Here is a 25,080-nt window from a genome sequence, read left to right on the forward strand (position 1 = left end):
CTGCAGAGCGACTGATCATACTTTAGATCCAACTGTAACTTAATGGCAGAAGTTCCTTTAACTCTTTTGAGCTGTATTAAAGAATTAGGGTAGAGAAATCAAATAGAATGTTTTTATTACTTCCTGATGGCTGCTAGAATTTTGATTGCCCCAAACTGGAAAAAATATTGTTCCCGCTAAAAGATGTGAAGGCCCAGGGGAAAAAAACAACAACACAAAAATGGAAATTTGAGGGAGCACTGAAGAAAGTCCTATGAAATAAGTTGTCTGTTGGAATGAGTGAAATGCTGTTTAAGACAAGGGTTTACATATTCCAAATGTATAACATGAAAAAAAAACTAAGGATTAACAATTGGGACCTTTTGGGCAGCACTAAAAGAACTCTTATGGGTTTCCCCCCCTCTTTTGGAATGAAAGGGCTTTACAGGCGAGGTTTTACTCTAAATGTGTAGTATGAAAATTTTTATATAAGATGCAGCATTAAATAATAATTTATGTGTATGCTGTAGAAATGTACAACATATTTCAATAATACGTTTATTGTTTAAATATGAATAATTTTGGATATAATGTATTTAATGATAATACATTATCATTAAATACATTATTAAATTTAGTCTTTTCTTTTTAAAAATAATAAGCAAAACTATATGATGAACAAAGTTGTGAGATCTACTGATCCCTCTCACTTTGAGTTAAACAAGAGTTCCACAATGGTTCAATATGTGGAAAAGAGCAGGAGTCCAGTAACACCTATAAGACTAACAAAATGGGTGGTAGGGTATGAGCTTTTGTGAGCTGCAGCTCACTTCTTCAGATACAGGTTCAATATGTGTTACATTTTTTGTTCTCTGTGAAAAATGGGCTTAGGCTGAGATTGAAGTAACTCTGCTTAATATTTCACTGTTAATCATAATAAATGTTTATTTTTATTTACCAAACCATTCTATAATATCCAGGCATGTTTCTGTCTTCCAATTTCTGGCAAAAACCAATCTAGCAAGTATATTTTCAATGTTGTAAAGTTTAATTGATATTCAAATATTGTGGTTCTCCTACTATTGTGGATGTACAAAAGTGTTTCTGTCCAAAAGATACATTTTATTTTATTTGCTACTGAATTAATTTTCTATCTTCAGTTTCTATTTTTCCTGCCTCTCAGACTGCAAACATGTAGGTATACATGCTAAGGCAGCATAGGTATAGCAGTTCACAATTATCTCTCAAGCACTGGGTATAAGCACTGGGTATTTTTTCTTTTATAAAACCAATAAATTTATATTTTTAAATTCCATAAATATGCCAAATAGTTTGATACTAAGTTATAAATGATACATTTTATGTTGTTAAATCAGTAAAATACATTATTGTTTGATAGGAAAGTAAGTATTGCATATATGTCAATTTCCCCTAAAACTTTAGTCCCCCTCACAGTGAAATATCCCCCCCCCCCCGCATAGCTTCAGACTTTTTGGAAATTTCACATCTCTAGTTCCTCAATGGGAGCTAAAAAGCAGATAATTTTACAGTTTAACAAATTGAATAAAGTTCTGTGAAGTGAGTGAACTATATATATTTAATCTAATGAGTTTAAAAGGTTGTAATTTTCCTAGGGATGGTAGTACAAGGGACTGACATTGGGTCAGTCTTCACATTACAAAGTACTTATGCTTGACGGGGAACAACACAAGGACTGTATTAGAACTGCGGCAGATTTTTTGCGCCTTCTCATCACACACCTTCCCTTTTCTGCTTGCAATCACACAATACATGGAGAGAAGCAGCTTCAGCCTTGGCACAACGTGAAAAAAGATAGTAAAAATATTGTTTGTAAGTGTATTGATGTAATTGGAGTATGACAAAAAACACCATACTGAGTTACCGCACATGGAGTTTCTGATCAAAGGAGAGAGAAAATTTTGCAACATGCATGTGAAAGTATCAGAAGTGTCCAACTGATTTTATTTAACTTACCTCAGGCATCAAGGATCAAGCATATTACTAACCCAGAAAGCCATCCAAGAGGACAATAGACATCTCAGTATTGCAAAATAATTATTTGGCCACCAAAGCAGTTTAACAACTCTAGTGCCATTCTAAGCAGAGTTGCACACTCCTATTCCCATTGACACCAGGGTGTGATTCTGTTTAGGATTGGTCTGTATATATTCCAGGATTACAGTAAGGTTGAGAATAACACTAATCCTAGTCCACTTCCTTGCCAAAACTGTAGAAACTGTTTTTGGCCCTCCCAAAACAAGTGAACCAAAGTGACCTTGGGTACGTGGCAATGCAAGTAGCTATCATACTTACTATTATTACTAAGTATAATGTATCAAGGAACCAACATACTTGTAACAGAAGCCACAGGAATAAATCAAAGGTAATTAATTTGATAAACTGGTGAATGTTTTGCCACAGTGGGGACTTCTGAATTGTGCTAGTTTAATTCTAAATTCCATTAGCTGCAGATAATATTTAATAAGAGGTTCAACTAGGGTCATAGGGGTGGGTTCTTCCCCCTCCCCTCCACATGGATTCATTGACATCCACTACTGACACACTAGTACAGACCTTTAACGACAAAAGATAGACAAAAGTAACCCATATTTCCCCCTTTAAATGGCTCATAGCAATGCAGTAGTAGTGTTTTTTACAGGAATGGAAGGGTTAAACCCCCTCTTCATTTCTCACATGGCCCTAATCTGAATTGGGTCCTCAAACTGCAGTATTTTCTTTTAAAAGGCTGGTTTTATACCTACACTATCTCATTTGATCCTTAGAATCCCACTACCTGACCATAATGGTAGCTGAATCATTTAACTTATACAAAAAAGGTCATATCCAGCGCCAGATCGAGGGTTGCCCACGCCCGGGGCAACCCTTGGCTGACTGCCTCGTGCGCATGCACAGCACGTGTGTGCTCCCAGAGGCAGCGTGCGGGGCTGAGAAGCCGCCCGCCCCATTCGCCTCCCCGCAGGCGAATGGTGCGGGCGGCCTCGCAGCCTCCCACGCTGCTTTCGCTTGCCCCGCAGGACAGGGGGTGGCCGGCTTGCCGCGCACCCCCTGCCCTCCAGGGCAGGCAAAAGCAGTGCGGGGGGCTGCGAGGCTGCCTGCGGCATTCGCCTCCCCGCAGGACAGGGGGTGGCTGGCTTGCCGCACACCCCCTGCCCTGCAGGGCAGGCAAAAGGCAGCGTGGGGGGCTGCGAGGCTGCCTGCGGCATTCGCCTCCCCACAGGACAGGGGGTGGCTGGCTTGCCGCACACCCCCTGCCCTGCAGGGCAGGCAAAAGGCAGCGTGGGGGGCTGCGAGGCTGCTCGCTGCCCGCACTACCGCCTGCGCGCTCCGGCAGCGGGGAGCTGCTCCCGGCGCCCCCTCCCTGTTGGCGCCGGGAGCAGACTACCCCCCCTGCCCCCCCTAGATCCGGCCCTGGTCATATCATCCACAAATAAAATTAGCATAATGCATGTAGCCATTTATTTTAATGCCTTGTCAGCTCCAGATTGAGAAATTAGTGGAAAATTGGGGCTGGAGCTAGAGAGGATGGAGTTTGGAAGGGAAGAGGCATTAGCAGGGTATAATACCATAGAGTCCACTCTCCAAAGCAGCCATTTTCTCCAAGGAGACTGATTTTTAGGGCCTAGAGATGAGTTATAATTCTGGGAGAACTTCAGCCACCACCTGGAGATGGAAAGCATACTTCTATTAGAATGAATCCAGGCACAAAGCTGTGTTGGTCTGCTGTAGAACAAGTCCATTAACTTCTTAAAAACCAACATGATTTTCATGGTATAAGCTTTCATAAATCAAAGCTCCCTTTGTCAGATCTGACAGAGGTAGGGTTGCTAGTTCCCTACACCATCCCAGCAGGAGGGGGAGACCTGGCACTTACCTCCTGTGGCGGTGCGGTGTCTGTTTGCGCATGCACATGCTCCAGTGTGATGACGTCACTCCTAGAAGTGACATCATTGTGCTGGCCACAGGAGCGCTTCTGTGCTCCGTGCAGAGGCAATTCAGCCCGTTTGAGGCCAAAATCAGCCTCAAATGAGGTGCGGGACTGCTCCCGTGGCCAGTGCACCAACATCACTTCCAGGAGTGGTGTTGTTGTGCTCCACTGAAGAGTGCATGCCGTATGTGTTCCTGAGGTGCCTGTGGGTGGTGGGTGACTTCCGGGGGGCTTGCCACCTCCTGTCAATCCCTGGCAGATCAGTGGGCAAGGGTGCAAACTGCCCGGAGTTTGCCTGCCACTGGTGGGCACCTGGAAATCCTAGACAGAGGGAGACTACATAAATAAGGTGCCAGTATATATACCAGAGGCTGTGGTAAAACCATAAAATGTAGACAGCAGAAGATGGAGCTGGTCAAACTCAGGGCTGCATGGTGGGGGTACTAACTGCCAGAGAGGACATTGTCAAGCCTCAACCATAGGCCCGGCAGAACTTCTCCATCTTATAGGCCCTGCAGACCTGTAATAGATCCCACAGGGCCCAAGTTTCCATTGGGAGAAAGTTCCACCAGGCTGGAGCCAGGGCTGAGAAAGCCTTGGCCCAGGTAGAGGCCAGACAAATGTCTGTCTCTGTTACCCTGAATATTTCTAAAATGTTGCTGTTTAAAAGGTCTACTAATTTTGGAATTAAAAAATCTTGGAACTGTTTGCAGAATTTTCCTGCACACATCAACCTAGGCTAGCGTATTTATGGTTTTCAGAGCTGCTTATTGCAAAGTTAATTTCTTAATCAGTAATTTTAATGGTTGTTGTGGGTTTTCCGGGCTGTATTGCCGTGGTCTTGGCAATACAGCCCGGAAAACCCACAACAACCATCGTTCTCCGGCCGTGAAAGCCTGTGACAGTAATTTTAATAATTGAACAAGATCAGTTGACCAATGCAAGTTTCCCAAGTTAAGTATAAAAATTTAGGTTATTCATAGGTGTATGCAGTAATTGGTAACATTCTGAGAATATGTAACATTTCCCCCCATTGTTGTCAGTAGTAAAATATTAACCAAGCTATGAACTGATTATATTTTATTACATTCCTTCTCCAAGAGACAGATGGTAGCTTACAGGGTTATCCTCTTCTCTAAACTTCAGCTTATCTTTTTGGAAAACAAACCATAAGCTTGAACCCAGTGGAGCATTTCCAGATAAAGAAATTTCCACCCACAGAATGTGATTTTCTTACTCCCCCTCGCTTCAGCCTACGGTTGCCAGGGGCCCAACTGGGGGGGGGGTGCAAGGGGCTGGGGGGTGGACAGCAGAGCACTTACCTCCCATGCTTGCACTATACTCACTCATCGTCCCACACTCCCCCTCCACAACCACCCGTTTGGAGGCAGTATTCACTTTGAGCACACGCGCTGCAACTCCATGCTTCATCCCATTGGAAAATGAGTGGGACGGAGGAGGAAAGAAATTGCAGCATGTGTGCTCAAAGGGAAAACTACCTCCAAAGGGGTGACTTTCAGTCAGCATACCCTGGGATTCTTGTGTGGAGGGGGAGCACATGCACGTGCTCCCCCTCACCCCTATGCTTCCTCCCCCACTGGCCAGGTGAAGTCAGGTGAGCCAGGCCCAGATGGCAGGTGAGGACAGGGGATTTCCTGCACCGGGTGTGGGGGAGTGGCAAGTGTATGCCAGACCCCAGTGCCCTCTAAATGCTCTTCCAGGGGAGGGTCCCCTGTTCCCTCCGAAGCAGCATTTGGGGAGTGTCTCGAGCTGCAGTGGGAATGTGAGCCGTGAAAGTTGTGCTTTGTGCATGCAGATCTTCTGTCCATAGAAAAGCTCCAGTTGATCCAAGCCACAAGTATTCAGGATGATTGTCAAACATTGCTTAGTCAGAACATGTTTCATTTTTGAATGGTATTCCCTGTCCCTCTTACCCTCCCTCATCAATTCTGTGCTGAATATTCCATGACAAGTAACAGCCTGCCCCCCACCCCATGCTTACATAGCTCAGGTAATAGAACAAAAGGTTAAGAAATAGTTAAGAAGCAGTTAGTATGTCAGCAATAAGAAACTCAGTCTTGACACACACACACACCCATTCTTGCCTTCTCTGGTGCAAGTTGACCTAGAGATGGTGGCAGTGACTACTGGAGCAAAGATCCTGTGAGAATAAATATCCATCTGTTAGGTTCAGACTGTTTTGTGTTTCAGTGGCTGATATATTAGAGGTGAATTCTTGCTTGAGTTGTCTTCACTGATTTATTGTTTCTTCAGTTATATCTGGCAGATTTAGTCTACATTTACTTTTCTGGCTTGAGAGCCATTTTTATATCAACTTCTCCTTGTAACTCCCTAAAGCAAGCTTTTAATTAATTTTGTTTCCCTGTGGCAAGGAGATCTGAGTTTCATAAGAAGCTTGGATCCAGTTTTTAATCAAAGTGATTACCATTTGGATAGTTTTCTGGTTGGGTTTTCAGTTGAACAAGAAAAAGAGCTCTGGAATAGATATTCTTCTTTTTGCATCAGCGATCTCTCTCTTTCTCTCTTAATAAACTCAATTGTCACAGCCATGTTTAATATGCTCCTGCCTGGAAGTCTGGGTGTAGGAAGATGAATGTTAAAGTAAATTCAAGAAACAAGGTAAAATAACAAAGGCTTTTTCAGTAACATGAAGCACTAATGTTAGAGATTACTATATAAAGATTGCAATAGAAATATAAATAAGCATCACAGTGATTTAAAATATCCTGATGGCTCACAGCCTAGGGCAGTGATGGCGAACCTATGGCATGCGTGCCACAGCTGGCACGCAGAGCCCTCTCTGTGGGCACGCGAGCCAAGTCGCCGATCGCTAGGTCCAGGGCTCATTTGGAGGGGGAACACCTGCAATGGCGTTCTGAGCAGAGATCACATGGGTTTTGGCCCTGCCCACGTGATTCCTTTTCCTCAAGGCTGCCTCCCTGCTGCCTGTCTCTTTAGCAGCAGGAAGCGGAGGCAGCAGCCGGGCTGCTGGGGCTGGCTTTCTAAAGAAGAGTAAGCTGCTTTGATTTAACTTGCTTTACTTTCATTCGTGGCTCCTGAGTGAGTGAGTGAGAGAGAGAGAGAGAGAGAGAGAGAGAGAGAGAGAGAGAGAGAGAGAGATGTTAATTAGTTGGGACAACTGTATGAGATGTTTTTTCTTAACTAAAACTAAATTGCAGTGCTGGCACTTTGAAATAAAAAGTTGTTTTTGTGTTGCAGTTTGGGCACTCGGGCTCAAAAAGGTTCGCCATCACTGGCCTAGGGTAATATTTACTTAATACATTTCCTGTTCCAAAGAGGGCAGATGTTTGTACTTGTTGGGCAGAAATACATTCTAATATTAGGGTCTGGATCCAATTCCCAGTCTTTCCAATCAATCATAGAATTTTTGGGTTGAAAGTGAAAAAGAGACTGTGAAGGCCCATCAGTCATTAAAGGCTTTCTCACTGAATGCGTAATCAACCTAAATCATATTATCATGGAAGTATTTCTGATTTCCTGTGACTCAGGGCATAACTAGATGTGACAGGTTGGACCCATGGGCATCACAGCCATTTTAGAGCCTAACAGGAGTGATTTAAAAATGCTGTGAGGGCCCAATCCTGATTGGCACTTGAAAAGGTGTGGAAGTGGGTGCATGGTCCATAATGTGAAAGCATTATGGAACTGTTGAGGTGGATTTCTGAGGTGGCAAGTAACTCAACACACAAAATGTATGTTAACTAGGGGTGTGCAATTTGGGTTTCAGATACCCGAAAAAAACCTGAAACAAACCTGTTTTGGGTTATTTCGGGTTTTCCGAAACGTTTTGGGTTTTCCGAAACGTTTTGGGTAACCCGAAACAACGATGCCCGAAACGATGGTTGTTGTGGGTTTTCCGGGCTGTATTGCCGTGGTCTTGGCATTGTAGTTCCTGACGTTTCGCCAGCAGCTGTGGCTGGCATCTTCAGAGGTGTAGCACCAAAAGACAGAGATCTCTCAGTGTCACAGAGATCTGTGACACTGAGAGATCTCTGTCTTTTGGTGCTACACCTCTGAAGATGCCAGCCACAGCTGCTGGCGAAACGTCAGGAACTACAATGCCAAGACCACGGCAATACAGCCCGGAAACCCACAACAACCATCGTTCTCCGGCCGTGAAAGCCTTCGACAATACATGGATACCCGAAACGTTTCGGGTTGTTTCGGGGTTTTTTCGGATACCGAGAATCGCCATTTTGATTTTGCTAGGCGTTTGCCTTTGCAAGCATCTAGCAAAATCCTGCTGGAAGCTAAAGCTTCCTGCAGGCTCTTAGAAGAGGGGAGGGGGGGAGAAGGAGTGAGTGACTCACTCCTTCTTTCACCCCTCACCCCTCTTGCATAGGAGGGAATCCTTTGCTTTGCAAATGCAAGGTGCATTGATAGCATTGCACTTTGCATTTGCAAAGCAATGACAGCATGCAGAGATTCCCGCCAAAATGACCAGGTAGGGGAGGGGGAGCAGGAGGGAGGGTGACTGTAGGAGTGTGTGGGAGGTCATGCAAGGGATGAGGGGACTTTAGGAGTCACCAATCCCACTGCTGCATCCTTCTGCCAGCCAATAGATTCAAATCTTTGGCTGAGGCTGCAGCTGGGAATTTAAATTTGTGGCAAGACTGGGACAGCTGTGTTGCTCACTGACTGTTGACTGAGAGAGGACTGAGAGAGGAGAGAGACTGCACCTGGAGGACATCTGCCTGGATGATCAACTGTGCTGGACATCCAGAGAGGAGGCCTGGTAGGAATCTTTTTTTTAATTTTTGTAAATTTATTGATGCTGGGCCAATGTGCTGCTGTGGCCTGCCTCTGCAAAAAGATGTTTCAGTTTAGTCTTGGCATGGCCTGGGGGGACAATTTCAGGTTGGGCAAGAGGACAATGTTTGGGGGTGGGGGGGAGTTTCAATTATGCTTGTTGTGCTTGCTAGATTTAATGTTTCCTTTGTTATGCTTGAGTGTGGGCTTGATCTAATGTTTCCCAGGCCTAAAAAACCAGTGTGCCAGCTTCTGGCCTACACAAGCCAGAAGCTCTGCTGGGTGGCTTTGGTGCCTTTCTGCTGGCTGGCACTCACAATTATGCTTCACAAACAGGATTGGTAGCTTGCTTTGCTGTTTCTGGTGCCCTTGATCTAATGCTTCCCAGGCTCTTAAACAAGTGTGCCAGCTTCTGGACTACACACAGGCCTGCAGCTCTGCTGGGTGGCTCTGGTGTCTTTCTGCTGGCTGGCCTGGCACTCACAATCACAATTTTGCTTCACAAACAGGATTCGTGGCTTGCTTTGCTGTTTCTGGTGCCCTTGATCTAATGCTTCCCAGGCTCTTAAACAAGTGTGCCGGTTTCTGGACTACACACGGGCCTGCAGCTCTGCTGGGTGGCTCTGGTGTCTTCCTGCTAGCTGGCACTTACAATTATGCTTCACAAACAGGTTGCAGTTGACTGTTGCTGAGATACTGCCTTCGTGGACTTCTTCTGGACTGGACTGCACCTGGAGGACATCGGCCTGGAGACCTCTGAGCGTGGAGGATCAACTTTGCTGCTGGACATACGGAGAGGAGGACTGGTAGGGATTTTTTTAAAATTTCTTTTTGGAAATTTATTGCTGCTGCTGGGCCAATCTGCTAACATATGTTTCAGTTTGGTCTTCATGGCTTGGGCTAGGGGGACATTTTCTGGTTGGGCAAGACGACAGTGTTTGGGGGTGGGAGGGGGGTTCAGTACTGCTTGTTGTGCTTGCTTGATTTAATGTTTCCTGTGTTATGCTTGACTGTGGGCTTGACTTAATGCTTCCCAGGCTTAAAAACGAGTGTGCCAGTTTCTGGCCCACACAGGCCTGCTCTGCAGGGTGGGTGTGTTGTGTTTTTCCACTGGCTGGGCCTAGCCTTTCTGGGGGGCGGGATTCTTGCATGCCACCTGACTTTTAACTCTGGCACAGCTTCCCCACAGTGGCTTCATGACTGTCTAGGCCCAAAGCAGATCTGGGCCTTGACTTTTAGGGGTTGTGTGTGCAGCGTGTGTGACTCTGTTAACATTCCAACTTTCTTAACAGCATTGTGGAGGAGAGGAGGACCAGCTGCACGACTGCCTGAACTTCGCTAGACTGCAGGACTGGTGAGTGAGTCTGTGGGTTTACAGCAGGGTGGGCTTAGGGGTGGTTTTTTGCTAGCTTGGAGGGGGGAGGTACATTTTCAGAACACCGCATCCACACCCCACACAGACACACCACAGAAACATTGTTCCCGCTAAATAGTGTCTTAGGTAGGTAGGCCAGTTAGTAGGCATTCAGTGGCTAATTGCCCTTAACCTAATCGATCAGGGAACCAAGATTAGATTTTTTAAAACATTAAATAGGGATTCAGCAGGAAAAGCATTAGTGAGTGAGAGTTAGGTTATATTTGATTTCTACATAACAAATTTTGAATAGCTGTTAATAGGCTTCCCATTACTGACCCACTAACTAGGGTTCCACTGCCCATCTCTGGCACCCATGGTGGAGCCAGGCCGGCCCAGGCATACTAGTGTTGTTAGTGTATAAGGCTTTCACTTGTTGTTATTGGGGTATAGGGCCAGCTCAATTCTGGAGGAATTCAGCTGTTTGGCAGGCTCAGGTCCCCCAACATAAATAGGGTTGTTTAAAAAGAGATTTGAGTGACCATCTCCAAGACAAGTTACAGAGCCACAAGAAGAACAGATTTAGAAGCAGGTTAGATAGGGCTTGAAAACAAAGTGCACCTTTGTTTTCCCTTGGTTTCTGAGTAGTTAGTGTAGCTTCCGTGAGGGGAAAGGATGGCAGAGAGGAAAGCAGAGAGGGGCCCCGGGGGAAAGGTTAGGGAGAAATCTAGACGGGAGGAGGGGAGGGAGAGGGGGACTGCTGCGGCAGCCCCCCCATCTGAGCGGAGGAGGCCCTCCCCTGCACTGCTGCCGTTCACCAGCCTGGCTTCTGGTGACAGGAAGAGGGTTCGCAAGGCTCTCTTTCCTGAGGCAGCTGCTGGGGGGCCACCACCAACCCAGGTGCATGAGGCAGGGGCTGGCACTGGGCAGGGGCCTGCTGCTGAGGCTCCTCCTCCTCCAGTGGTTGCGAGCCAGCTGCTGGAGGAGGGGCAGCATGTGGTGTCTCCTGGGATGGACGTGGGGCATGTGACTTGTCCATCCCTCACGATCACCCCAGGAACCCGGAGGATGTTGGAGGAACTGCCTGTGAGACCCCCTGTGGGGCAGTCTACCCCAGTTTCCTCTGAGGCCAGCAGCAGGCCTCTCGCGGCTGTGCAGGAGGAGAGGGTGCAGGAGGAAGAGGAAGAGACTGTGGTGGAAGAGCCCACATCTATGCCCCTTCAGCCTTGTCCATCCCCGACTGCCCAGCCGAGAGTGGGACACAGTGTGTCCTGCCAGAGCACCTCACAGGAGGTGCCTCAGGGTGTGCCCGGAAGCGCTTCTCCTGTGAAGCATGGGCCGTCCTGTTACTCTGAAATCTGGAAGCACTTCCAGACAACGGAGGATCCCCGAGCAGCCCAGTGCCTGCATTGTAGGCAGCGCGTCAGCCGTGGCAGAGATGTGCACCATCTCTCCACGTCTGGGATGAGGACCCACATGAAGAGGCACCACCAGGCGGTGCTTCTTCAGGGGGAAAGTTCAAGTGGCGCCAAACGGCTGCCAGCTAACCAGAAGGAGGCAGGCTCCTCTGGTGCTCTCCCCCCAAGGGTTCCTGTAGGGAAGGGACGCCAAGCCTCTCTCCCGGAGATGCTTGGTACACAGGGCCCTAGTGTGCCCAGAGAGGGGATCCAGAGGGCGAGCCGGCGCCTCACACGCCACATCGTCAATATGGTAGCGGTGGATGGGAGACCGTTCTCCATAGTGGAAGACTTTGGCTTCTCAGGGCTGCTCCACGATTTCTTTCCCTGGTACGCCGTCCCTGCTTGCACGACATTGAGCAGATCGGTGGTGCCCTCATTTTACAGGGCTGCCAGGGACCATGTGAAGGCACAGCTGTCCCGGGTTGCCGGGAGAACTGTGCACTTCACATCTGACATCTGGACCTGCCCAAGTGTGCAGCAAGCGTACCTGTCGCTTACTGCTCACTGGTGGGAACCTGAGGCGGTTCCGGGTGGGGGCCGGGGGGGGAGGTGCCTAGTACAGCTAGCCAGGGAAGGATGGGAGACCGCCAGGCCGGCTACTGCAAGGCCTTGCTTCACGCCGAGGTGCTTGCTATGTCCCACACGGCGGAGAACATCGCTGCCACCCTGAGGAGACAGTTGGAAGAGTGGGTAGGCCAGGGACCTGCCACCGTGGGATGCATGGTGACAGAAGGTGGCAAGAACATGAGGGCAGTAGCGCATCTAGTGAGCCGAGAGTGCATTTACTGTGCGGCTCACAAACTTCACCTAGTGGTGAGAGATGCGCTGTGGTTGGGCTCCTCGAAGGAACCCCTTGATACCCGGACTCGTGAACTCCAGTTACTGATCTAGAAATGTTGGAGGCTCACAAGTCACTTCTCGCGCAGCGTGACAGCCACGCACGAACTGCGCCAGAGGCAGGTCAGGACAGGTGTGCCAGAGCACGCTCTGATCACTGACGTTGGAACTCCACCTGTGCCATGCTTGAGCGCTTGGTGGAGCAGCAGGCCGCACTCCACTCGTGGCTCTCCGAGAACCGCGGTGCGAGTCAGGTGGGTGAGTTCAGCCGGGAGGATTGGCTCACCATCACCCAGACAGTGGAGGTCCTGAAGCCCTTCAAGGACTTCACTGTGGCGGTCTCGTCAGACATGGCGACCCTTGGTCTGGTCATTCCCCTGGTGCACACGCTCCAGAGGAATCTGGCCACCCTTGCAGACCGGGTCGCGCCTCGTGCTGACCTTGTTCCAGTGGTGCGCACACTGGTGAGAAGGCTGCAGCATGGCATAGTTGCCAGGCTAACTCCTCTCACGCAGATCGAGTCATACATGTTGGCGACCATGTGTGACCCGCGCATAAAGGGCACTTTCGCCGAGCGGGACAGGAAACTCACCCAAGCCAGAGACGGACTCTGCTCTTGGGTGAGGCGCAGGCAGGCCGAGAGGGGACACCTGTCGATAGGGGGGACGTGAGAGGGGCCCTGCCGTGCGGGTCCCTCTGACGCCCCCTCTGTGAAGGCTCCCCCCCATGGCCACCACCGGAGTGCCGATGGGGATGGAGATGCTCCGGTGGGCCCTCATCCCCTCTGGGGTTGTGAGGAACGTGAGAGAGGATTCGGCGGAGGCAATGGTCAGGGACTACCTCGCGGAGTCCTGCGAGTCGTTCTCCACCAATCCGCTCAGCTACTGGGCCAAGAAGGAGTCGGTCTGGCCGGACCTCTCCCTCGAGGCGCAGCGGCTGCTCTCATGCCGTCCGATGAGCGTGGAGAGCGAACACGTGTTTTCTCATGCGGGCGACATTGTCGGCCCACATCGCACTCGCCTTTTCCCATGGAGAGTTGAGCAGTTGACCTTCCTGAAGGTCAACTCTCGCCTCTTCGATTTCTCAGGACTGGACTTCCAGAGTGACTGAGGTGAGCCCAACTTGTGGCCTGCATCCTCTGCGAGTCCAATCCTTTGGAATCGCGCTCTCCCCTGAATAAAACCCTGTAGACGCAGTTAAAGCCGGCCAGTAGAGGGAGGGTGGTTAGGAACCAGTGGCAAAGGGAATCCACCCAGCAATTTGGAAGCCCCCCCCAAGGGAATTCAAAACATCTCCCAGCACTGAGACAGACCCTGTGGGACCAAATTTATTCTGAAAAATAATGCCCCAAAAACATGGATTACCACTGGAGGGAGAAATAGGTTAGATAGGGATTGCTTAGGTGGGGATTAGGGAATGGGAAAATGTCAGATCCTGCTGTTTGGAATGTTTAAAATGTTTTTCAGAGTTGAAATCTTTGTTTTAAAAAAAAAACCCAAAAAGTTGAAATGTTTTTTAAGAGTTGACATTTTCTTTAAAAAAAAAACCCAAAAAAGTTGTAATAATGTTTTTTCAAAGTTGAAATGTTTATTTATAAAAACAACAAAAAACCAAAAAAAAAGAAGGTTGAAATGTTACTGTTTGGTTTGCTGGGGGGGGGGATGCGGGAAGAGTTGGAGATGGGCACCAGCCAATGATGATGTCTTGCAGATGTTTCCAGGTAAATGCTGAGGCTGGTGTGTGTGTGTGGGGGGGGAACCTCTGCAACACTGCTCCAGAAATACCACTGTGGTTGGGAGATGGGCTCACGTGCATAGAGATAAAGAAATTTTGAAAGAGAAAATGTCTTTGTGTGGTTTTTTGTTGTTATGGCGGAGGTGTTGAGGGGTTAAGCAAATAAGTTTTTTATTTCATGGTAGTTGTGTTGTTTTCTGATTAAGACAATGCTGACCTGCCTGTGGGTGTGCCCTGCTACTGTGTAACCTAAATCTGTTCAAGAACAAAAGTGTTTTTGACCCATTTTGCCCTCCTGCTGTGTAACACACATCTTGTACAGATGTTTTGAAGCTTTGGTGATTGTCTGATATTTATTGAGTTGTGTTATGTTTGAGTAGTGTGACTTACTGCAAGCATGCTGTTATCATGCCCTTTTGTGCCCTACTGCTGTGTAAATTTAAGCTGTTCATGAGGTGTTTTTGAAAGGTCTTGTGGTTTTGTTGTATCTCTTAGTTGAAGCTAGTAGTTACGTTAATTTTGTCTAGTGGACTTCTTTTTCCATGTCCTGTTGTGCCCTCCTACTATCTGTTCAAAAATGTAGAGTTTGTTAAAAAAAATTTTTTTTAAGATTCTTTGATGTGTAGTGAATTGTGTTTTCCTTTTGTGTGGGGGACGGTTAGTGTGATTTGCCGTGATGTGTTGACCTATTGTACTTTGAAAGTGAGAAAATAAAGTTTTTTTAAACTTGAATCATTGTGTGTGTGTGTGTGCTTCATTCTTTGATGTGAGGTTGGTTCCCAGCATAGGGAACAATGGGGCAGGCTGGCCAGCCTTCTCTGTAGGTGGTGGGGGTGTCAGGGGGTGGTTGTCTGTGTGTCAGGTGCTCTTTCCCAGGGACAAGTTGGCACTCAGAAGTGTGCCCACCATTGTGGCACCCCTGGGCTGTGCGGAATTGCCCTGGGAAAGAGAGTTTAGAAGTTCCCAGCATAGGGAACAAAGGGGGAGGGCTGGCCAGCCTGTTCCTGGGGTTATGGGTGTGGGGCTGCTGGGGGTGGATTTGGGTCTGTGAGGGGCTAATGTGGGGATTTGGGTCTGTGTGTAGCTGCTGGGGGGGAATTGAGTTTGTGTGGGGCTGTAGGGGGTGGACTTTGGGGGCTGAGAGCACCTACTTGGGGAGGCCATGAAATGCCCCCCCCCCAGTGGGAGCAGGCTGAGCCTTGGTGGGGGGTGGGAGTAGAGGTGGGAGAAGGTCCCCAGAGGGTTGGGGGGCATTTTGCATGCAAAATGCCACCCCTGGCAAGACAAGCCTGCCTCTTCATTTTTTCCTCATAGGAAATAATGAAGATTAGCAGCAGCAAGCTAAAAAGACGTTCACGTTTCCCTTTTTTAGGCGAGGATAGGGGGACCTGGTTTGGGGGCCCATAACATGACCCCCCCAAAGTCCAATCTGTCTGAAACTTGGGGGGTTGTTAGAGAGGAGTTAGAGGAAGGTCTCCACCAATTTTGGCTTGATTCGGTGGGAAAATGCCTCCCCCAGGCGTCCGGGAAGACGGCGGCATATTCCCATTGAAAAGCATCCCGAAACAACCCGAAACGATACCCGAATTGCTAAACCCGAAACGGCTTGCCGTTTCGGATTTAGCAATTACCGAAACAGATTCTCGTTTCGGGTATACCCGAAACAAGAATCCCGAAACAGTGTGCCTTTGCACACCCCTAATGTTAACATATTCATTTATAAGCATTGACTCATGGCAATTAGAATGCTTGCATTATATTAATGGAGAACGAGACTTCCTACATTGGCTGGCCAAAGGGTTCTCAAATCTTGATACGAATATCTGAGCTAGGATTGCCAAGTCCTCTTACTCTCTTGGCGGAAGGAGGGAGGACCTGGCACATCTTTATTTATTTAGATTTATAAACCACCCATCCTCAGGGGCTCTGGGTGGTGAACAACAGTTAAAATCAATAAAAACAAGAAAACAATAATTCTAAAATCAACATACAATAAGCAATCCTACTATATAATTCCCTTAGCGTCTCTCCGACGACTCACATTGAAGCTGGTGCGCCTGCGCGGGGCGCACCAGCATAAAAGGGCGCCTGGTAAGGCCGCCAATGGAGTGCGCGGGCTAGGTAGCCCAGCTGGAGGAAGAGGGCGGCGCAGGAAGAGTGGCGCTGAAGCCCCGGTGGAGCCCGGGTGACGGGAAGGTGGCCATCGCCCTCGGAGCCCCACTGCGCTGCACCGCACCGCACCGCTCTTGCCGGGGGCCAGCTGGAGGCAAAACGGCCATTGCCCTCGGAGTGCTACTGAGCTGTGCCGCGGCACTCTTGGAGGGGCCCAGGCAGGTGAAACGCCCCTTGCCCTCCGAGCCCTGCAGAGCTGCACCACAGCGCTGTCGGTGGGGCCCGGGCGGGTGAAACGCCCATCCCCCTCAGAGCCGGGCTGTACTGCAGCGCTCTCAGCAGGGACAGAGCGATGGGGCATGAGCAATGCGCCCATCGCCCTGTGAGGCCCACTGTAGCCGGGCATGAGGAGGGAAGAGCGAACCCGCTCTGCCCTCCCTCCCTGGCTCCACACCCCGCCTTCCAGGCCTCCCCAGACCCCTCCTGCCTTTCCACCCTCCCCAAACCACCTCTTGCCCTTCCTACCTGCCATCCCGCCCCACACCCTTCCTGCCTTTCCACCCTCCCCAAACTCCCATTGCCTCCCTACCTGCCATCCCTCCCCAGACCTCTCCTGCTTTTCCACCCTCCTCAACCCCCCTTGCCCTTCCCACCTGCCATCCCGCCCCACACCCTTCCTGCCTTTCCACCCTCCCCAACCCCCTTGCCCTTCCTACCTGCCATTCCTCTCCAGACCCCTCCTACATCTCCACCCTCCCCAAACCCCCATTGCCCTTCCTACCTGCCATCCCTCCCCAGACCCCTCCTGCTTCTCCACCCTCCCCAAACCCCCTTGCCCTTCCCACCTGCCATCCCACCCACACCCCTTCTGCCTTTCCACCCTCCCCAAACCCCCATTGCCCTTCCTACCTGCCATCCCTCCCCAGACCCCTCCTGCTTCTCCACCCTCCCTAAACCCCCATTGCCTCCCTACCTGCCAGCCCTCCCCAGACCCCTCCTGCATCTCCACCCTCCCTAAACCCCCATTGCCCCCTTACTTGCCGTCCCTCCCCAGACCCCTCCTGCTTCTCCACCCTCCCCAACCCCCTTGCCCTTCCTACCTGCCATCCCTCCCCAGACCCCTCCTGCATCTCCACCCTCCCTAAACCCCCATTGCTTCCTTACCTGCCATCCCTCTCCAGACCCCTCCTGCTTCTCACCCTCCCCAACCCCTCCTTGCCCTTCCTACCTGCCATCCCGCCCCACAGGCCTCCTGCCTTTCCACCCTCCCCAAACCCCCATTGCCTCCCTATCTGCCGTCTCTCCCTAGACCCCTCCTGCATCTCCACCCTTCCCAAACCCCCATTTGCCTCCCTACCTGCCATTTCTCCCCGCACCCCACCTGCCTCTCAGCCCTCCCCAAACCCCTATTGCCTCCCTACCTGCCAATACTCCCCAGACCCCTTCTGCCTCTCCACCCTCCCCAAACCCCTATTGCCTCCCTACCTGCCATCTCTCCCCAGACCCCTCCTGCATCTCCATCCTTCCCAAACCCCCATTTGCCTCCCTACCTGCCATTTCTCCCTGCACCCCACCTGCCTCTCAGCCCTCCCCAAACCCCTATTGCCTCCCTACCTGCCAGTACTACCCAGACCCCTTCTGCCTCTACACCCTCCCCAAACCCCCATTGCCTCCCTACCTGCCATCCCTCCCCAGACCCCTCCACCCTCCCCAAACCCCATTGCCTCCCTACCTGCCATCCCTCCCCAGAACCCTCCTGCTTTTCACCTCTCCCCAGACCCCCCTTTCCCCCCACCTGCCAGCCCTTCCTAACCACCTCCCCCCCAGCCCTCCCCAGCTTTCTAGAGCCCATTGTATTTATTTGTACAACGGGCTGTTTCTAGTAATAAAATAAATTAACCTAGTATATTAAAGTGCAATGGTGGGGAGAACCCCCCCCCCACCTCAAAGGTGGGAGGCCGACATGGCACTGCCCCCTTCAACCACCGAACGCCTGGTGGAACAGCTCTGTCTTACAGGCCCGACCATGACAAAGGGGGATTTCCCTGGACTAGCAGAACTACTATATGTACACAATCAGGGAAAAGCACAATTACAAAATGTGTAAATTTTATCAACATGCAAGGTGCAAAAATCAATGGTTTGAATGTAACACACCATCTAACAATCAATGCATAGTAATAACATATCCAACAGGTAAAGTCAAACTGGTAAAGTCAAAGGTCCATCAAATGAAAATCCAACTGGAGAATCATGCAAGAGTCATGACTCCGGTATGACTCCATCATTTTTCCAACTGTGGAGTGTGTGTGAAATTGATTGAGGACCATCTTTAAAATCTTGGCTGTGAGGAAGTGAGAGTATGAAACGAGAATTAGAAACCTGTGAGCAAAAACCCGTTGGCTGTATGTTTGAAGGAACATCCAGCACTTATCCTTCTAGACTGCGTGATGGTCTACACATAGGAACTTGTAAATGAACTGAAAAGAAATTTTGTTTATGAAAGAAATGGTCAAGTACTATTGACTCTTGCATGATTCTCCAGTTGGATTTTCATTAGATGGACCTTTGACTTTACCGGTTTGACTTTACCTGTTGGATATGTTATTACTATGCATTGATTGTTTAGATTGTGTGTTACATTCAAACTGTCTTACAGGCCTGGCAGAACGATAATATGTCCCGCTGGGCCCAGGTCTTCATTGACAGAGCATTCCACTAGGCTGGGGCCAGGACTGAAAAGGCCCTGGCACTGGTTGAAGTGAGGCGGGCTTCCTTAGGGCTGGGGACCACCAGTAAACATTTATCCGCTGATCGAAGCAGTCTCCAGGGAACATACAGGGAGAGGCGGTCCCAAAGATATGCCAGTCCCAACCTGCTCAGGGCATTAAAGGTAAGAACCAACACCTTGAACCTGATTCGGAATTCAACCGGAAGCCAGTGCAGCTGACGCAGGACAGATGTGATATGTGACTGGTAGGATATCTTCTGGATGCTCCCAGCGCAGTGCAATGATGTCACTTCTGGGAATGACATCATCTTGCAGGCCCTGCGAGAGCTTCCGCACCTGCCATTTGGGGCCCTAATTGGCCTAGTGCGAAGTGCAGGAGCATTCCTGGGGCCTGTACAATGATGTCACTCCTTGGAGTGATGTCATTGCATTGTACCAGGAGCATGGCCCAATAGGCCTGTTCCCCTGCCTTTCCCCCCTGCTGGCCAGGTGAGTGGTGGCAAGGGGAAGGGTCTGGGAGCAGGGAATCCCCCACTCCTACCGGGGGATCAGCAACCCTGAGTCAAATTATACATGCACCACATGCAGTATGAAGGGTGAATGCATATAAAATTAGGCACATGTTCCATTGATAAAATTCAGAACTAGTAGCTTGAAAAAGATCAGGTTCCTTTTTCAGCATATGTTAACCCCTGAGTGCATTGTGTGGACAGATCATACTGTATGTACATATGTAGTCATTAGTTCACACTGCAGTCTACAAACAGGATCAAATTATTATTATTTTATTATTTATTCAATTTATATACCGCCCATCCCAGGGGCTCTGGGCGGTGCATGAGATATGCTATCACACCATATATCTATGCACTCCTCACTCCTCCAAGTGGCAAGAACTTCCAGCTGTTACACTTACTTTGCAGGAGAAACTGTAAAGACATACAGTGGGTTTATATACAAATATGCAGGTAGAACTCAGATGTGGGGGGAGCTCTCCTACAGATCTGCAGATCCACTACCCTACAACAGATCCCCAGAGAGAGAGAGAAATGGCACCCTCCGAGGTTCTTTAGCAAACTGCAGCAACATGTGTCTCCTTTTCTCACCATCTCTTCCAGAATCTAACAGTGCAATCCTAAGAAGAGTTACTCCAGTCTAAACTCATTGACACCAATGAGCTTAGACTGGAGTAACTCATCTTAGAATTGCACTATTAAACTACAATTTCTTCACACTTATATGATAAACTACTCCATGGTAACCACAATCATAGCAATATTAAGGACAGTGTCTAACTCCAAAGCAGTATGAATTGGCCACATCATCTCAGTGTCCGTATTCATCTAATATTAAACTAGATGGCCTCTGTGAGGGTAATGAAAACTGCTCAAGGGGGACACTCACAAAGGTGGTTTCTATCTACATGACAACTCTCCAGGTATATAGAAAAATAAATCTTTGTAAATTAACCAAAAGAAAAAAGGGGGACCCAAAAATATCTATATGAGTGTCAAATACACTCCAGAAGGGATGGAATGTAGAGAGCAGCACTGAAAGGGGGAAAAGGGAGAACTCAGCCTCCTCAAGCATCCAAGAAGAGAGAGAATTTGCTGGTGGGATGGGATTTCCACACTGTTCCCCCCTTCCCATGATTCCTTGTGGGCTCCCAGCCTGTAGTACTCAGTTTTTCAAACAAGAAGTGAATAAATTCTAGTCTTTGTGGAATTCACACATTCTGCCCTGAAAGTTTTAATCCTAGATCTATGAAGACTGGTTGTAATTTCTCAGCAGTAAAGACAGAAAATGTTTTGCTCCAGTTCAAACAACCTCAGTGTTAGAGTTGTCATTAAGAGTTGATCCCTGGATTTGAAAGTAGTCTCATCCTTCTGAATATGTCCCTGCCTCTTCATTCAGAAAGACATTTCGAAAATGCTGGGTTTGCCTTTTAAACATGCCCATCCTGAGGATTAGCTCTGTTTATAAAGGTCAATATTGATGTTATGCTGGTTAATAGCTGCCTGTATTTGTCATCATCTTTGGTCATGTCACATAGCTTAAATGTTACCTTTGTGGCTTGGGAAGGCAAGAATGTGTTGAGTCTGCTTTTATAAAAACAGAGCTCCTGATCTGGAGCCTTCTGATCAGTTCTCTTACTTTGATGGTGGAAGCTGATTTTTTATTACAAGTGTAGTGCGCTCCTGCTTGAGGACTTGTCCGACACAGAGGGAGATCTTTTTTAAAAAATGAGTTAGATTGTGTCCTGGAACAGCATGAAGGCCTACAACCTGCAGTGCTGAGCAAAAGGTAGGTTTTCAGGTGTTTCCTGTGATTATATCTGTATGTATGCAAAAGGCAGAGCTTCTTCAGACTGAAATACTCAGAGTCAAGCTACAAGTGACAAATGACACTTGCCTGGCAAGTGAACAGACTCACGTGTATTCCTCCTTGTTCACTTGCCATTCACTTGCGCTCCACTTGATCAAGTCATCCACTTGATGATGTCATCACGCAGTCTGGGGGGGGCACACACATACGTGGGGGTTGCTGCGGGTGCCAGAAACCCTGGCGCCTGCAGTGGATGCATAATTACTTCATGTGCTGTATATACTTTTGGAAGAGTCAGCAAGAATTCATCCTAAATGAGTTGAAACTCCCTTGGGAAACCTCATTTCTTATTACATTCATTGGGATCCATTTGTGTGAATGAAACATTAAACTTCTTGAGAGTTTAGTACCTGTTGGATCAAAATTGTAGAAACCTCATGGGACACTTTGGAAACTGAAGAAGAATGGGCCAGTAAGCAGTGGCTGAGATGGGGTTCTGCTTAACATTGTATGTAATACTGCATATCTCAGCTGAGCAAATTTTGCAGTTTTTACTTACATAGATCTTAATGAACCCTTTCTTCTATCATCTATGCAAATCAAAAGCACAAAATTAAACAGAGAATTAACTAGGGGAGACCAGTGATATTCTGCAAAAAGAGATATATAGATTAATAGGAAAGAGGATTTGGGGATGAATCACATTTTATGATTGCTGTGGCATAAATGTATAGTCTATTGCCTTGGTCTTGCCTGGCAGTGCAGTCTGAAGAGTGAACTTTTCTGTGCACCTTAAGGTTGGTGCACGTAAGATAACTCCAGTTTTGCTTTCAAAGATCAATAATCTCTTTTCTGATTACGTGGGCTGTTGAGTCATGAGAGTTATAGTGGGTTACTTACAAGGGTTACAAGGGTTGTTTGCCCCTGTTTAGATGCTATAGGGAAGTGGAATGCATTGCTGCAGTGTTTGGGGAAAGTTTACAGCAAAGCTGAGGTAGCACCCATGTGAATAAGGAAGTCCAGATGTTCCTGGTGGTCCCACCCACATCAGCACCATTTTCTCTGCCCCCATTCACACAGTGGTCATTATTCACCCCACCCCAGGGTCTGCTTTTAAAAATAGGCAACTCACATCATTACAAGTGGGGACCTGCAAGACTTGTGAAGGATATCTGATCCTTTTTATCCCAACCCCCTTGCTTGGGCACCCACTTGCCCCCCCCAGGCCACTGCCTGCCTGGCAAATGCAGCTCTGGCTCTCCCCCACCCTCCTGAACTTGTGACTTGTTGGGATTCCCATCCTCCTCCTCTGTGGGCTGGCCATATTGTTTGTTTCTGCACCTTTTCCAATGCTACAATATCCTTTTTGAAATACAATGAGCAAAACTGTACAAGTAATAACATCAACACCCCACTCTTCCTCTGTACATACACAGTATTGTATTTCACGCGTCTGATGAATTGGGTTCTGGCTCATGAAAGTTTGTGCCACAATACATGTGTTGGTCTTTAAGGTGCCACTCAACAGTTTCTGAGTTTAGCTGCAGCAGACTAACATGCCTATACCTCTGGATTTCTTCCATTCTTTTCTCAAATGCAATGTTAAAAACATACATACACACACACCAGCTTTGTTTTGCTTCACAGATATTCACACACAGGTCACAATGACACCACATGTTTAGAAGACAGAGACCAGTTCCTGAGGTGGTAAACTTCTGCCTGGGTTGTGCTGACTACAGGAGAAGGCTCACATAACTGAATGCATATAAGCCCACACACAGAAAACAAGAATGTCAAGGAGAAGGACTTTAGGGCGTGAGTTCTGCAAACTTGTAAAAAGGGCTGGCCACTAACATGGGAACAAATATGACAAATTCTTCCAACAAACTATTATATCAACAAGTGTTAACATACTTGGGAGCAATAAAAATGGGCCAGAGTATAGTGGGGAAATACGTAGCTAACCACCTCAAAGAATGACTAAAGTTACTGTATCCTAGGTGTTCTGGCTCTGATAGCAAGGACCTGAAGACTCAGTAGCTAGGTGCTAGGTACAATCTTACAGGTAGCACAGCCATATACAAACTGGTTGAACCAGTAAGGCTCACCGTTTGGCCTAGAGCTTAAATATCCTAGAGAGGAAGAAGCCCCTCTTGTTCCTAGACTTCATCTGACCAGGGCTTGATTGAGTCCCAATCCTGTGGAGCACTGTATGCACTTAGGCAGCGATAAGGTTGCCGGGTCCTCCTAGCCCCCCGGCAGGAGATGTGGGGCCTGGCTCCTACCTTTTACTTTCCTCTTTTCGTGTGTGCGCATAGTGCACATGTGCTCCAAGCTTGTGTGATGATGTCACTTCTGGGAAGTGATATCACATGGGTCACAGGCCACCCTGGGAGCGCTCCCATACTCCCCAGGGGGGCTGATTTGGTCCCAATCTGGCTCAATTCAGGCCACTGCAGAGCACGGCAGCACCTCACACTATGCAGCAGCCCAATTCGGTCCGCTGTATGGCGCAGCAGCACTCCTGCACAATGCAAAGGCCTGATTTGGCACGATTATCGGCCCAAATCTGGCCACTACAGACTATGGGAGTGTTCCTGTGCCCCAGAGTGGCCTGATTCAGGCCGAATTGGGCCCCAGTCCAGCCAAATTTGGCCTGAATCTGGCCACTGTGGCATGCAGGAGCATGCTGCGCTGACTGGCAGCGTGCCCTGGGAGGTGCATTTCCCTCGCTGGCCAGGTAAGTAGGGGTGGGGGTGGAAGGTGGGAGCGGGGGATCCCCTGCCCCCAGTGGGGGACTGGCATCCTTAGGCAGCGATCTAGCTCAGTAGCTGGAACACAAGCTGCTAGCCTGGTGCTTCTTTGTTGCCGAATTGCCTCTTTATGGGCCCACCATCTCTGTTGCTCCCACTGGGTGGGTGGGGAGAACTTGGGGGATTAGTAGTCCAGGATCTGTCCTACAAGAAAGGGGACTGGCTGCCCTGAGTCTGACATGTTGGTAGCATTTGTCAGGAAACTAGACTTTCTTAGACTGTTTCTTGGCCTTTCAAAACTTTGGTTCAGGCTTTTGGTCCTAGCCAGGCTGCAGAAGAGATATCACAGGAAAATTACTGAGCTGGCAGTTCTCTGTGAGATATAGGCTTGCCAGATTCAACAAAAATACTGGACACACACACACACAAATACCTATACTCACACACTAGGGTTACCAGTTGCACAGTGGGAGCAGGAAATCCCTGAGTGTAATTCAGTATGCAAAATTTATGTAAATATTTTCTACATGGATAGTTACATGTTGAGAAGATATCCCGGGAAATATCTATCATGTATTTAAACTTTCGGGGTGTTTGTATAATCAGGAAATATTTATAGTAGGGTATATTTAATGGCTACAAACAGCTGATCCACTTCTCGTTATCACAGGATACAAAGATTCCATCAGTGGCAATGGAGGAAGCTTGGTAGGGTCAACTAAGCCAGTGAGTTCAGGCTTTCTTTTCAACATTTTCTTAGGCAATGATAACAAGTCTACTGCAGTGTATCTTCTCTTGGTGATTTATTTCAGATATGCAACACACACAATGCAAAGTTATTAGCAATGACCTATTATTATAAAATTAGTCATTTAGGAAAATTAGACCCTGGGTTTTCTCAGGGACACCCAGCTTCTCCTACAGATCCTCCCACCGTTGAATCATTGGTGTAAGCTGAAAGTTTCTCTGCATATTTACTTTACTTGTAATTATGTACTTGTAGAAGATTTTTATACAATGTTTTGCCCTTGAGT

The 25,080-nt window shown here is 48.3% G+C and overlaps 1 protein-coding gene across 4 annotated transcripts in view; it reads left to right on the forward strand.

Moving 5' to 3' along the window:
- The window catches only part of LOC129324851 (carbohydrate sulfotransferase 8-like), a 31,998-nt gene that overhangs the window by 3,208 nt on the left and 3,710 nt on the right, over positions 1 to 25,080 (forward strand). Inside the window, exons 2-3 of one of the 4 annotated variants that reach the window (XM_054972277.1) lie at positions 9,409 to 9,543; positions 10,030 to 10,091. The exons of 2 other annotated variants lie outside the window; for them this stretch is intronic. The gene's annotated coding sequence lies outside the window, so the exon portion shown is untranslated. Of the gene's footprint in view, positions 1 to 9,408; positions 9,544 to 10,029; positions 10,092 to 24,731; positions 24,773 to 25,080 lie in introns of those variants that run through there. One more of the 4 variants, XM_054972280.1, reaches the window with a different exon arrangement.

This window comes from Eublepharis macularius, chromosome 2 (assembly GCF_028583425.1).
Source record: "Eublepharis macularius isolate TG4126 chromosome 2, MPM_Emac_v1.0, whole genome shotgun sequence".
NCBI classification, from domain to species: domain Eukaryota; kingdom Metazoa; phylum Chordata; class Lepidosauria; order Squamata; family Eublepharidae; genus Eublepharis; species Eublepharis macularius.